Source organism: Etheostoma cragini, chromosome 3, assembly GCF_013103735.1.
Source record: "Etheostoma cragini isolate CJK2018 chromosome 3, CSU_Ecrag_1.0, whole genome shotgun sequence".
NCBI classification, from domain to species: Eukaryota; Metazoa; Chordata; class Actinopteri; order Perciformes; family Percidae; genus Etheostoma; species Etheostoma cragini.
The window spans coordinates 1342452-1354401 of NC_048409.1; the positions used below are offsets into that span (position 1 = coordinate 1342452).

General features: G+C 41.3%; 1 protein-coding gene across 2 annotated transcripts in view; it reads left to right on the forward strand.

The window, feature by feature from the left end:
* Positions 1–11950, forward strand: part of gab2 (GRB2-associated binding protein 2) — a 48797-nt gene that overhangs the window by 1340 nt on the left and 35507 nt on the right. The gene's annotated exons all lie outside the window — the stretch shown is intronic.

The window sequence follows — 11950 nt, forward strand, 5'->3', positions numbered from 1 at the left end:
ACACACACACACACACACACACACACACACACACACACACACACACACACACACACACACACACACACAGTTTCAGTCAGAAAAAGAGTGTCATGAGATGGAGTGTCCAGGGCAGGCTGGCTTGTGTACACGATAATCTGTCCATCTGAAATTCCTTCCACTTAAAGTCAGGTTGCGGACAATCGGGGCCATTTACTCACCAGTATTGCTGTCATCTGACATAGTTGACGTCCTTATGCAGAGGGATATTTTCAGATGCTACTTTCACATACCCGCTGACATTCCAGCCTGAAGGTGTGTTGTGTTTCTCCAGGAACCTGGTGGCAAGTTTTGATCGGCCATTATATTGGAATGAGCTGTGGAGGTGTAAGGAATGTATTTGTTTCCGAGCTGTAACTGACGCGTTGAACACATCAGTTGGTGCTTTCATGCTCTTAAGAGATTAATTGCAACAAGGAACATGTGTGTTATTCCTAAACACTTGTCCTTGTCTTTTCCACCTCTTTGTACAACAAAGTCCTCCCTAAACCAGATTAGGCCGGAGTTTGTTAATCAGTAGTTAGTTGTTGCAATAATTTGTGGTTGTATTCCAAAAATGTGTGACCTTCCACAGATGGTTTTTAAAATCAAATGTGGCACGCAGCTGATGCATGTTAAATGCAGTGTAGAATCCAGTGCAGGGTTAGGACAGAGGGATTAAAAACCGGTACTACCACCACGCGGGTCTGGCATGCAAATGATATGCAAAGTCAGGGAGCACAACACTTGTGGCAGTTGAAGCCTGGATGCGACCGGGGATAAAAGACAGGAGAAAACTTGTTTATGCTCAGTAACAAGGACCACTAGTCCTGGTTAACTATTTGTTTACAATGGCCATTAACTCACTCTTTCTAACAGCTCACACACACATGATGAGCATACACATTCTGTGTAACCCCCCCGCCCCCTGCCCCCTCAAACATGTGACAGCGCGGCTGCAGACGTGTGTAGTCACTTCTCACACGCGCTGCATCTCCACATGAAAAACAGTCGGGCTCAGATGTCTCAGCGCTGCTAAATGAATCACTTGGAGTTTGAAATGTTCTCGGTGGGCTGATCGAGGCTCCAGAGGCGGGCAGTGTTAGAAGCGGGGGGGGGGGGGGGGGGGGGGGGGGGGAGTGGCCTGGCTGCTTTTGTTGAACGATGTCCAGAATAAGCAGAAGGAACATGAAAACAACTGACTAATCCAGCACTTACCCAGTGACCTCTTGCAGAGTTCTGTTGAGGTTTCTTTGAGACAATATGCTTCACCATGTCTGCTACCTTAACCCCCAAACAGTCTTTTATATACGGCTGCAACTCTTTTTCTCATAGTCTCTTAATCTGCAGATTACTTTCTCAATTAATTGATTAGTTGTTTGGTCTATGAATTTAAAAAGAGTCGATCAGAGTTTCCCAAAGCCCAAGATGACGTCCTCAAATGTCTTGTGTGGTCCACAACTCAAAGATATTCAGTGTACTGTCACTGAGGAGAGAAGACACTAGAACAGTTAAGAACGGAATCAGAGAATTCAAATTGTATTTTCACTAATACTCAACCCGATTAATCGATTATCAAAATAGTTGGCGTTTCATTTAATAGTTGACAACTAATCCATTAATAGATTAATCTTTGCAGCTCTTATCTCTTTTATATGTAGCTGCTGCTTCTTCCTTTACTTAAAATGAACAAAGGGAAGAAGGAAAAGAAAATCTTGTCTTACCTCTTTGTGACGTCCAATGTTGACATATGCAGAGTAATATGTCCTCGCAATGAGTCGTGAACGTATGAATCGTACTCTGCATGCACAACATGAGTCACACATGCCCCTTGTCATAGTGTAAACAGTTTAACTCCTGTTCCCAGGTCGGGATCAGGCTGCTGTTGGCTAAACCCTCCCATGTGCCCGTTGTTGTATCTGACATCACAAAACATGTCTGTTCACATACAGTAAAGCATATCCACATTCCAGACAGATCATATCCACCTTTTTCTAGCTGCCACTTTCTAATAGCTTTACCTTCTCGCTCTTGGAGATGGAACATCCAAGATTGAAGAAGAGATGTTTCTTTTTTGTTGTGTGTGTGTGTGTGGGGGGGCGTGAGTGTTCATGCAGGCATGGGCGAGCAGCAGCCGCCTGTGTCCCACTGTCAGCTGCGGGGTCTGCTGTTGTTTTGCAGAGGGGCTTTGGGAAGTCCTTGCCCTGCGAGGTCAGTGGAGAACGCCTCCCAGTTCCTGCTTTGACAGACACCCAGCGCTCACACAGACATTTTCCTTGTTCCACTTTATCTGTGGGCCCTCAAATGGGCCTTCCCCCCCCCAGCTACAACCCCAGGTGGCTTAATGGGACTGCAGTATCAAAAGTCTGATTAGTTTATCATTGTTGGATATGTTCACCCAATGGATCCTTATGATTGACACAAACAACCTACCATCATTTACATTGGTGGTTAATCTGTTGATTATTTTATATTTAAGCAGCAAATTCCCTTACTGAGAGGAACAATTTCTTTTAGTCTGATTAATTGCATATTCCTTAGTATTAGACCTGCAAAGATTGATCGATTAATCGACTAGTTGTCAAATATTATAATATATATTATATATGGTTGATTAATCGGTTTGAGTCCTTTTTTTACAAAAAACTTGTGATTGCGTCATCTACTGTATGTTCTAGTGTCTTCACTCCTCTGGGACAGTAAACTGAATATCTTTGAGTTGTGGACAATACGGGACATTTGAGGACATCGTCTTGGGCTTTTTGGGAAACACTGATCCACATTTTTTATATTTTTCTGACATTTTAGAAACCCAACATTAATCGAACAGATTAATAGATAATCAATAGAATCGTTAGTTGCAGTCCTACTTTGTATATGTATCAGAAAACCCCAGAGTCCAAAGTGACCTCAAACTGCTTGTTTTGTGCAACCAAAACCCCAAAAGCTGCATATTCTCACATTGAGGAAGCTGGACACAGGGAATTTTTGGAAGTCTTTCTAAATTTTAACTATTAATCTCTTATAAAAGTTGTTGTTTTTGCTGTAGATCAACTTTTCTATTCAGTAGTACACTGACCATCTTAATAAGAAATGAATGCATACAAGTCACAATTGTTGGTCACAGAATGATACTTTCTCAACTTGTTGACATTAATTGTTCCACATTCATTGTGAAAATCCCAGGGTGGCCTTGTTTGAACCTATGTCATAATATCCTGTCCTATGCCATGGACACAGTTCAGCCTGTGTGTTTTTCGTCCCAAACTTAATTATTGCACCACTAGCAGATGCCAGACTTCCTTTGGATGGTACCTACAGGAAGTGTTGTGACAGAGGTCCGCTGGCAGGGAAAGAAATTAAATTGGTCTGTGAGTATATAAATGTATTTCCATCTATCAAGACTCTATCAGCTGATCTTAAAATAGTGCCATTCGCAAGGTAATTAGATAGCATTGATTTTTCTCTTGTGATTCAGAGCAGCAGTGAGAATGGTTTTATTATCTGCTCAAATCTCTAGAAGAACACTATCACGGGGCTGATAGTTTTATTTTGTAGCAAAAAAAGAAAGAAAAGAAAACCGCTGACCAAAACAACTTTTGGGTTTATTCTTTTTTTATTTTAGACCCCTCTGCTGATACAGAGCTCTAATCTGGCATCTTCAAGATGCAGTTTGATCGAATCCGGACTGGGGCTGAACAATTTATCGTTTTCAAATTGAGATTGCGATTTGAAAGAATACGATTAGCTAATCGTGAAGACTGTGATTAATCAATTGGGAATTATTTAGTTGAATTTTCGTCATTTAACATTTGCCTAAACATATTTTCTTCCTCTTTTTTACTGTTATTTTTCATTAGATAAATGCTAAAATGATAATGTTACTTATCATAGAAATGTCCTCCTTTCAGCGTACCTTTCATTTATTTCTTAATTACTTTATTAAACATGATCATAGAAAGTTGCAGTATGTACAGTAGCTAAAACTAAAATTGCAACATCGTTATTGCAATATCTGACAGGAAAATCGCAATTACATTCCCCCCCCCCCAAATGAGCCCTAATTCTGACTATCACATAGAATGAAATGGCCACTGGTCCCAGATACAGAATAGGGTTTGTTTTAATGCCCTCGCGAGTGTGTGGAGCCACACACACCTACTAAGTGTACTGTAGTACTGTTGGGTTGATCCACTGTCTGCTTTCTCCTTGAAGTGAAATCTAGTTTTTGCACTGTTGATTAGATTAGACTGGTCCACCTGCTCTCACATGTGCTGGTAGCGTACACGTCACATGACTGTCATTAGATCGGCCTTCTGAAGCAAATGGGCTTTGCAGTAGTGATGTCAGTTGGTAGAAAATGGCCTCTCATTCAACAGCATACGAAGACACCAAGGTGAGAATGGCACAAAAAGTCATTTAAGTATTAATAGTGAAAGCAAAACCTGTTTTCATTTCAGGAACACGGATACCAGTGCTGACATTTGCAGTTTCAGTGTGTGATACTTGCTTTGGCGTTGTAATGTGTGCCATTTACTTTTCTTTAGCATTTATTTACCCAGGGGCGTTGGACTCAGGTTGACTTAAACGTGTTGAATACTAGCTACACCCGAGGTGGCGCGCGCCAACGTGACGGCAAAATGACGTAGATCAAAGCGAAAACAGGAATCCTGAAGGAGCCCGAGGGTAACCTGATCCCAGGACTCTGAGTGACTGCAGGTCTCTCTGGTAAACCCTACTGGGTTAAGATGAGATCTTTTAAGGTGAATGAAAGGCTTGATCCCACCAAGTAGCTCATCCAATCAAATCAAAACATTGACCTCAATGCTGTTGCCAGTTCTGCCGTTGTTTACCTTTTTCTTCTTCTTCTAGTCTGTAGAAATACCAAAGTTGGGAGCCTTTGCTCATTAGTGCCACCTCTGTTCAGGAGAAGACTGCAACTAGTGCTGCGAGCACCACGCAGGAGTATAACTAGTTATGGCGCTCTCATGACGTCACATTTGCGCACGCCAGCTCGGCTGTGGCTACTGTACAGAGGCCCTAACGTTGACACTTGACGCTCTTTTTGACCGGCGCCTGTTTGAGCAGCTTGGGCATAGAGGCACCCTGGTAGATGGTGAGGGACAGAAAACCTGTGTCTTTTAAAGCTTACAAAGACCTAGAAATACAATAAAAATCAAAATACTTTTAATTAGTGAATGCAACTCTTCGGATTACTACAACGCTTTGCAAATGCAATTTACATAGGTTGCAATAACCATGAAATTCTTGCAAATGTGAAATATGTTGAAATAGAGAGCTGAATGTGTTGTTTCCTTTGCACAGCATATTGACAGTGATATTTATAAATGGGTTGCAGCAGGCAGATCCTTAGGTGGTGGCTATTTTCTTCCAGGCAACACGGAAGTCGTTGTTGTGAAGTGAACTTTAATTACACCGGAAAATGGTCTTGCTTTGTCATAATTGATGTACTATATTTTTGAAGTCTATTCCACATTAGGGTTGTGATGAGCCCCAAAATGTGCCTTTCATAGGAAAAGACCATGGAGTAATTTCCTGAAGAAATTATGTATTTTAACAGTATGCAACAGCTGAATAATATACACGCCTACGGTACAATTCTTGAATTTCAGTGTGACAGTCAGACCAACCCAGGAAAGTTCTCAGATACCAACCTGCTGAAAAGAACAAATATGTTTGACCAGATGATTAAAAGGTGATGAAGGTAAACTCACAGTAGAATTGCAATTACATGGCATTGGCATCAGCCCAAGTTTGATAGTGTGCATCCCCAGGAAATGTGTCTTGCACTTTTAAAAAAATGGTCTTACTATTTGAACCTGCTCATATCCCCCAAACACTTGGTTTCTAAGGGAAGCTGGAGTTGACAGTCATTTTGAGTTAAGGGGGGTATGATGTGTTGTTTTTCTGTTTCATGTGAAACACTTGCCATGCTGCAATAGTTTGTAGGAGTGTAAAATGTGTAAGTGAAGTGCCTTTGGGCTGAGATTGTGGTAAAGGTGGGTGTATTTGTCAAAATGAAAACAGCAATATGCATATACACATTTCTCTGTACAGCAGTGATGGCTAATTTTGATACAATGAAAACAAAAGTTGTTTTAAAAAAAAAAAATTATAGGCAAGATGATGACATTGAATTGCATCTCTGTAAAAAGAATATATTTAGGATCAGTTGGCTCCCTGTAAATTCTGTGTACCTCTAGTATCGACATAGTTTAAATTAGGGTTTATTCTTTCTTCGAGGATTCTGACAGTGATGAGTCATTGCAGTTCTTTCTTAGGAAATGAAATTTCCTACAACTAATAAGCAGATAAGAAAAAACCATGAGTAATGTAGCCTGTGCACAAACACAGTGAACACAGTGAGACAACAGGGCAATGTCATCTAGGTTTAGCAGAGACAGGGATGCAGATCACTGTCCTGTGTGTCGGGGGGGGGATCACAGGCCCATAATATGTACAGTAGAGGTGTTGGACAGGAGGTAGTCTGGATGTTGTAGTCATATTGTTTTTCAGTCTGTAACTTAAAATGACAGTACTAATGAAACTATAAAGCAACTTTGGACTCAAACGTGGATGGGCCATTTGTTATTTTCAGTTCATTTCATCCAAATTTTCATTCGGCAGCTACACAAAATATTTGCGACAGAACAAGGCGCTGAGGTCAGACTTCCCTCTTGTATGTAAATGTTTCTACTCTTAATATTTGTTAAAGTATTAACCATATTATTCTATTATTATATTATTCATTACTAATTTTAAAGTTTATAATTGTATGTTGAGGTTGTGACAGAATAGGTTTCCATGGTTTCATTTAAATAAAAAAAAACATTTTTGTTGTACTGCACATTGTTTGGGTCTCTGTTTTAGCTCCAGAGTGAGACATCTCACTTCTACACTATCTTTGTTGGACATGCTCAGTATCTCGGTAAGATCGCATCAGCTGATAACTCTTTCTCCAGCTTTGGTCAGTCCGAGGCAGGATCAGCTGGGAGACTTCTTCTAGACCAGGGACACTTGTGGAATACTTGCACAACAGGGACAGGAAGCAGAACAGGGACCTGCACAACAGGGACAGGAAGCAGAACAGGGACCTGCACAACAGGGACAGGAAGTACAACAGGGACAGTAAGTAGTTCTTTTGGAGATTCTGGTCAGCTAGTGGCTGTTGGAGCAGTGTTTTGCCATTGAGAAGGAGCTAGCATGCTACAGTTAGCCACCTCGTCTCTACTGACGTAGAAAGCCGTGCAGATGTTGAACAGCTCACCCGGAGACTGAAGACAGAGGACACTCAGAAACCAGATCTCACTCAAAACAGCATGGATGTTTTTTTCCCCAAGTTTGTATATGTGTGGAAGCACCAGAGACACAAAATAACACCCAAATCCCAGATAAAGTGATTTTCTTCATAATGTGGGGGCTTTAAAGGCAAAATATCCGTTAAAGCTTTCTGGATTAAGTATTGTGGTCCTGCAGAGACGTCCCGGCTAACAAATTGTATCCTACGGACTAAAGCCAATTTTATTATTATTAAAACATTTAAAATTTTAATATTTTTCAATACAAATCTGAATAATGATACAAAACGGATCATTCCCTCCAGTATGGTGAATCACAATATCAGTCAAAAGAATCACAGTGAGATGTTTATTTCTCATAGCGTGCAGGCCTAATCTAAAGCAACCTTGGTTGGAGTTAGAGAGACAGGGAGACGCTCGTGGTGCACCCTCCACACACAGACATGTGTGAGACGCAGCAGATGGCAGAGGCAGGGGAAGTAACACAAAGACTTCTGATTAAAGATAATGCTCCCTGTTAGTCAAACTGTCGGGGCGGGCTCACACTAAATAAGCCCATCCTTTTGCTGATGCGGAGACATGGCGAGCTATTACTCATTTTCCTAATGATGGAAGTGTTCAACTGCAAATTGAGGCCGATTATATCTACTGGGAGCTTTTGAGAGGTTGTTTTTCATAGGATGCGCTGCAGATTTTGCAGATCATTGCTCCCGTGAAGGGAGTGAATGAGCACCATAGGTACCAAATGCAGCATCCCTCTTTATCATCATCATACCTGTAGGGTGGAGCTTTTCTGTCACAGTCATGTGAAGACATTGTATGTGGAATCATATTTTTTGAAAGCTGAAGCACGTCGGGTTCTCCTCTACGTGCACTAAATGGGATTTAACGCTGATGTCTTGCTTCCAAAGGAGAATATGAACTTGGCAGTTGTACACATGAGGAGTTAAGTGTTCCTAGGCTGTCTGTCTTGGCGCTCCATGGCTAACCTCCCACCTTCTTTATTAACACACAAGGATTTATGGGCCTGTTTGGGTCTTTTCTGCATGTGTTATGTCTTGCAGCTGCCAGCCTTCCAAGGCCAGTGTTTTGACTGTTGGGAAACCTGAGCAGTTTGATTTAAATTGCAACGGTGCTTGAATGCATCCGCTGGACTCAAACGGCTGTAGTTATATTCTCTCAGAAATTCTGTTTAACATCTTTTCATGTTTACTTCTCCGGAACGGGACAGAGTTGTGTCCACCCCGGGAGCATCTGGATCTCTTCACTACTCGAGACAGATAATGGAGCTGGAGCTGCAGCAAATGCAAAATGGCCACTCATTGTTGGCGCCCTGTTGGACTCTTGTTTTGTTTGTGGTGTGATTTTATTGGAAACGCTCCCGAAACGTGTTCTAAACATGTCCGGGACAGCTGTCTGCTTAACATCTCGCTACGAGCCAAGATGGAGAGCCCTGTGTAAACTGTGAGATGTCCAAGGAACTTCCCCATGCTCTCCCATGTCCTGTGTGGTTTATTTAAGCTCACTGTTACATAAACCACTGTCTTATAGGTAAATGCAGATACACGGCACCTGTCAAGCACAAAAAAGAAGACCAAAAAATATGTTTGGAGGACTATCCAGCTCTTATAAAAAAAATGCAACGTTGGAAAGCATTTAGAGCCGTAACAGTCCCAAATGTTGCTGTATGATAAATTGTTTCAGATATTATTGCAACTAACAGTATAAGTCTTTTATCAGTCAAATTTATTTATATTGATGTATTTCTTTTTCAAACAAATCAAAGTAAATGAATTCCAGGATGTGTCCTTTGCTTCTGCCACTGTCATGTGACCCAGATCATGTCGTAAATCAGGAACACAGCCTATGAAGTAACATTGTATTTTTTCCTAAATTAACATAACACTGACAATAGAACATCCATAATAAATAAAGCATTGATCATTACCAAACAGGTTAACGTTTATTAATTTAACGAAAAATAGTCTTCACTCACAATTAGAGATGGTCCGATTCCATTTTTTGGTTCCTGATAACGATTCTGATACTTGAACTTCGGCCGATATAGAGCACTGATCTGATACCAGTGTGTTCTATATTTTATTATGTAAGTGTAACTATGCTACTATCCCTGTATGGATGGGATATGATGGCTCAGGTTAAAGTCTTTGTGAAACATGAACAAACACAAACAATGAACACAGCAGAACTTTTCTTTCTTTCTTCAGTTACAACAGAAAAAAAACATAAATAAACTACTGTAACATGGGTTTTCTTTAAGGCTTTATTAAGTGGTATCGGATCGGTGCGTGATCTCCAGTACTTCCCGATACCGATACCAGGGTTTTAGGCAGTATCGGAGGCGAAACAGATACTGGTTTCAGTATTGGAACATCTCTACTTGTTTTTTGTTATGAACTATGAACGTTTAAGTGCAAACAACTAATAAAAACTAACATATCTTTAGCTCAACAGTCTAATAAATAATCGCTTATATAATTAAAATGTACCATATTCAAAAGAATCAACATTACCCCTTACCGCTAATGTAAAAATACCTTATTATTATGTAATCTTATGTAATAACTGGTACAGGCCTAACAATGCACATTTCAGATGTGTTGTTGTGCTGTGTGCATGGCCTGGCGAACTGGATTGCTTTCAGAAACTCCCATCTGTTCCTGGAATGTGTGCTGACGTCATGTGTGACCCGCTATCGATTAGGAGCACGCAATCAGGGCTCCGTCGTCATCGTCTGCTGCAGCCGGTCCTGCCTCGTCCCCTCTCACTACATCAACCAGAATCACAAGTGTTTGGGCATTCGCTCATACAGCCATGGCCCTTATAGCAGCCCCACCTTTTTAATTCACACAAGTTGTCCCCGCTGCTGCTCTGCTGTTCAGAGGCGTTTTCTGGAAAGATGAATTTCTAATTCTCAAACATTCCTTAGTCAGGCCTCAGCAGGGACAACAAATGAAGTCACTGATGTGCTAAATATGACTCTTTTGTTCTTTTGTAGCTAGGGCTGGGTTCAGAATTTGATACTTTTTAGGCACCGACTAAATTGCCTGTAAAGTATTAAGTTTTGAAAAATGCCTTGTCATTCAATATCAAATAGCAATCCCTGAGGAGTACATTTACCTGCATGCAGCATGCTTCTACCGAGATCTAAAAATGCCTGTGATTGGCTGTCTAACATTACACGTCATAGAGACGATCAGTTAAATCCATAGACTGTCAATATATATATACAGTCTATGGTAAAAACACAGAGACGGGCTCATGTTGTGGGGTAGCTGGGGATCAAGAAACAGAATAAATGAATCTGTACCTTTTTGCCAGGAGGAGCATGGAATAGAGGTGTGATGAACGCATCACAGGGCGTTCTTGGAGGAGGGCTTTGGAGGAACCATTCAGGATGAGTGACATGGAACGCTGCATCATGCTAAAATATGAGCAGTAGAATCATTCATAATAAAGCCTAACCTTACAAAACAAGGTTACAGGTAGGGCTGTCATGATTAAAGAAATTCTCACTGGACTAACACTCGCCTGATTTAGTCCACTAATCCATTAGTTGATTTAATCGACTGATTTGTAATTTGTGTTTGGTTTATACCACTGATGTGCTGATAAGAGAGGAAAGCCCTAGTTACAAGGCGAGGTATTAAAGTAATACTGATACCAAAACTATCCTTTTCTCCCCCAAATCTCACTTGAAGAATATGAAGATGTTTTTCTACAAAACCTTTTCAATAAAGAAGCCAAGCTTATGACTGTTCAAATGTTCCAAATTGTCACTAAACCCAAGAACTTCACTTAAATAAAATACAAAATCAAATATCTATAGAGCTTCCAGATGTGTTTATATGCTAATACTGAACTTGGGCTGCTGGGAGTCCTTATTGGCTGAAATTAGAAACTAAAGATCCCCCCCCCCCCGTTTGTCTCCATGCAATGTCCCATCCCTTAGAAGCCCACCAGTGGGACATGAGAGAACACTGATGGAGACGCCTCTCCTTTCACCTTTTATTAGTAATTAAGCAGTAATGGTTCAGCACTGCTGTGTTTCCCTGCAGTCTCATCAAGGCGTTGTTAGTGTGTGTGAGCTGTCGCTCCCATCAAACGCTAGACATGTTGCCCGAGGCGTCTGCTCTGACGGCAGCCGAGTGTGTCGCAAGAGAGTAAATGGCCCTGCCCCAACAACACATGACCTTTACAACAGAGGGTAATAGATGAGGCATGCTGGCAGGCTCTGCCGCAGCGCCACAGTGTGTAGTGTGCTGCAGCAGCTACAGCAGAGTCAAAGATAACTGCCTGGTGCCTCCTCTTTGTCTTAGGAAAATGCATAGGTGGGATGGGGGGTGGACCTGGAGGGCTTGTACTGGAACCCACTTAACATTGAAAGGAGATGCTGCCATGCATGCTTGCCACTATGGCTGGTTATTGCCAATGATTTGCGGAATTGTTTGCAAGGTCCCAATTAGATTATTTTTCCAATTCCTTATGAATTGAGTTAGGCACATTGCAGTTACAATAACAATTTTATATGGATAAAAAAGATGGTGTGTGTGTGTGTGTGTGTGTGTGTGTGTGTGTGTGTGTGTGTGTGT